The sequence below is a fragment of the Balaenoptera acutorostrata genome, chromosome 2, assembly GCF_949987535.1.
Source record: "Balaenoptera acutorostrata chromosome 2, mBalAcu1.1, whole genome shotgun sequence".
NCBI classification, from domain to species: Eukaryota; Metazoa; Chordata; class Mammalia; order Artiodactyla; family Balaenopteridae; genus Balaenoptera; species Balaenoptera acutorostrata.
The window spans coordinates 115043172-115046877 of NC_080065.1; the positions used below are offsets into that span (position 1 = coordinate 115043172).

Below are 3706 nucleotides of genomic sequence, written 5' to 3' on the forward strand. Positions count from 1 at the left end.
AAATCTCTTCTCATTGGAGACTTAGTACACATCTTCAAATTGTAAAATTACCCAAACTATATAACTATACCAAAGTGTAAAAATCCCCAAAGGCAATATTGACTTTATTCTGTGTATTCCACTCCTAAATCCAATATCTATGATTGTATACAGAATGTTTCTCTCTAAAATACCTTTATAACATTTTCTTTAGATAGCAAAACGAGCTTTAAAGTTCAACTCAGGTAGTAACATTTTTTTTAAACTGGAGGATGACACCAAGTCTATCCTTTTATAAAAAATATACAATGCTTCTTATGTAATTCTTATAATATCATTCTTCTTATATCAAATTCTAACTATACAAAAATAGAAAGTTAATGGTGAAAGTTTCCTTCACCTTTCCTCACACACCTACTTCCTGTCCAGAGGTAATCAGTGCATCAGCCAATGTGTTTCTTTCTAGAGCTTTCTTTATGAATTAGTTTTCTTAGATTTGAGAGTCATAGGCTACTCTCTCTCTCTGCCCAGAATATACAGAAAGTATAAGGGGATGGACTATTTAGATAGGCCAATGAAAAAATTTGAAGACCAGATAGTTTCTAAAGCCAAATAAATAATCTTAAGCCTTCTTATTTCATTACATAGTCTTATCAGTGTCAGTTTGATGCTGTAAGTAGTTTGTACATTTGTTATCACTTTTGTCCTGGTGCTATATAAATGAACAAACATGTCCAACCTGCCCTTGGAATTTACATTCTATATGAAGACTTCATGTATATTGTCGTCAAAATTCTGAGTTAAACAGTTATTGAAATAGTGAGAACTTTTTAAGGCTTTTTTTTTTTTTTTTTTTTTTACTATTTTGTCAGGGAATTGACCATTCACATTTCCAGGTGAGGACAAAATTAAAATTTGTGAAACACTGCCCTCTAATGGATACATAGGTATTTGATATATTACACACACACATAAAGGTGTGTTTCTCTGAAAGACGCAAAAATTAAATTGCTAGTATGTAACACAGTGTAATCTAAATTAGTACACACTTTTACAACGAGGCAGAGTGGGATTTTTTGGAGCCAATATTATAACCTAAATTTTTGATTCAAGATCCTGCAGAGTCAATTTTGTATACAGCAGAAACATCTCTTGAATATGAGTCTTGTATGTGACTTCATGGAAATCATATTGTAAAATACCAGACATCTTGTATAATTATAGGTCTACGCCAGCATAGACTATGTCATCTCAAACACTGCTGACTATTTCTCAGAAATAGTGTTGTTGAGTCCACCATACATAGCATCTCACAAACATACTACCAACAGAAGGAAGAAAATTATACACATACACACACACACACACACACACATAAATATAAATAAGGGTGAAGAAGGGGAATGGCAGAGTGAGACAAACGTTTTGGACTTCAACATTTCACACTCTATATAATACCCAACATCTCAAATGACCCTTAGTTAAAGAAGAGGCGTTCCACTCTCACCCTCCTTACCCCTATCTTACAAATGAAACCATTTGTTTCTGGGCAAATTAAGTGAGAAAAGTTCAGTGCACTCTTGTGATGTTCTTCTTAAGAAGTCACTTAATCTCTCCTCTTTGGTTCTTTGTCTTTACAACTGGGACAGTGATATTTGCCATCTTCTTCCTTCTCCATTAGGGTGGTTCAATAAATGTTCTGCTTGCTTTTGAACACTTAACTATGATCGTGAGCTCCTTGAGGGCAGGGACTGAGCAATTCATCAATCTATCCCTATGTTAGAGCAATGCTTAATATCTTACAGCTCTTTTAAATCTTAGCGAATAAACTAAAATCTGCCTTAGTTTCTGTATTGGTTTGCCAGGACTTCCATAACAAAGACAAAAAAAACTGGGTGACTTAAACAACAGAAATGTATTGTCTTGAAGTTCTGGAAGCTAAAAGTACAGAAGCAAGATGTGAGAGAAGAATCTATTCCAGGTCTATCACCTTGACCTTGTAGATAGCCATCTTTTCCCTGTATCTCTTCACATCATCTTCCCTCTATATGTGCTTGTTTCTATGTCCAAATTTCCCCTTTTAATAAAGACATCAGTCATATCGAATCAGGGACCCAACCCTCTACAGTAAATTTGAAGTCAGCTTAACTAATGACACCAGCAGTGACCCTATTTCCCGATAAGGTCACATTCTGAGGTACTGGGGATTAGGAATCAACATATGAATTTTTAGGGGATACAATTCAATCCATAACAGTATTCCTTTAAGGACAAACTAGTTATCAGCAAGAAACCTAGGCTGTGAACAGGATCTGATCTGAAATATAATGCTGTACATTTTTGGTAAGGTATAAATTCCAGAAGGAAAGAAACTTAGTCCTATAGAAATATATTCCTATTTGTTCTCCATCTCCACCTTGTTATCTCCCTTCTTATTCTCTCATTCTTGCCACTCTCCCTCTCTCTACCCTCAGCAAATACAAGGAATGCACACATACAGGCTGGAACAAAACTCTGGCTTTACAAGCACTTTTTTTCTTTTTTTGATCTGACTCAATAACATTTTTTTTTTCTGCTTTGCTGTTGACCACATACAAAGGTCTTTTAATAATACCAAATAGTAGCTTGCTAGAGGCACATATACCCATTTTTTAAAACTATAACAAATTAATAAGAAGGATCATATGTAACTGCTCTCACTCTCCACAGCCACCTCCATTAAACTGGGAGTTGATAGTCTCTAGAAGCTGAAACAAAAGAAAAGACTGTGATGTTTCTTTTGCTTTGGATCACATCTACCTCTTTGTTCAGGGTGTAGACTTTGACCCTGAGCCATCTATTATGTGTTTTTGTCCCTGACCTTGGTTATATGTTTCAGATGTGAAATTGCTCACAGATGGCTCAGTGATGGTCTTTTGTTACCTACCTTGGAAAAAATTATTTTGTGTCTGTGCATGAAAGTCTAAAAAGAAAAACAATATCTGTGTACTAGGCAAGAGAGATGGAGTAGTGCCCTGTAAGTCTATTGAGGATATTCTGATAGTAAGCCTGATCCAAATATTTGATCAATGAGACCATAATATTTTGATTTTTTGCAGCCTGTCCCATGCACCATCCAAGTCAAGATTATGAACATTTTAAAACTCGTCATAAGATAGAATTGAGCAAATCAAAAATCAGCTTTGAAGTATGTTTCTCAATAGAGAGGTGCATGCGTTCCTATTGATCAGAAGGTCAACTTAACATATATAAATTGTTCAATCAAACACTCAAGGTAAAAATTATTAAGTGGTTTAAACCTTACTTTTGTATACGTGTATATTTCCAAGTTAGGAAATCTTTTCCCTTTCCCTCTAGGTGTTCAGCATTCTTCTATTCATTCTATTCAACAAATCTTACCCTTATAGAAAGATTCGAGTGCTCGCTTCGGCAGCACATATACTAAAATTGGAACGATACAGAGAAGATTAGCATGGCCCCTGCGCAAGGATGACACGCAAATTCGTGAAGCGTTCCATATTTTTAACCGAGGACCCAGCACAGCCAAAAATAAATAAATAAATAAATAAAAAATCAAGTAAAACTTTAAAAAAAAAAAAAAAAAAAAAAGAAAGATTCGAAACTCATTTGTAAATATTTGAGTGGGTGTGATAATAAAGTGTTACACCTTCCAAGAAGAATTGTAGTTATTAATAATATTGTTGTTAGCTGTAGTAGGTACTGAATC

The 3706-nt window shown here is 34.7% G+C and overlaps 1 non-coding gene across 1 annotated transcript; it reads left to right on the forward strand.

The window, feature by feature from the left end:
- The first annotated feature begins 3396 nt into the window (after positions 1-3396).
- Positions 3397-3503, forward strand: LOC130707436 (U6 spliceosomal RNA). The gene has a single exon (XR_009007330.1). It is a non-coding gene; the product is annotated as a U6 spliceosomal RNA (small nuclear RNA).
- Positions 3504-3706: the final 203 nt, after the last annotated feature.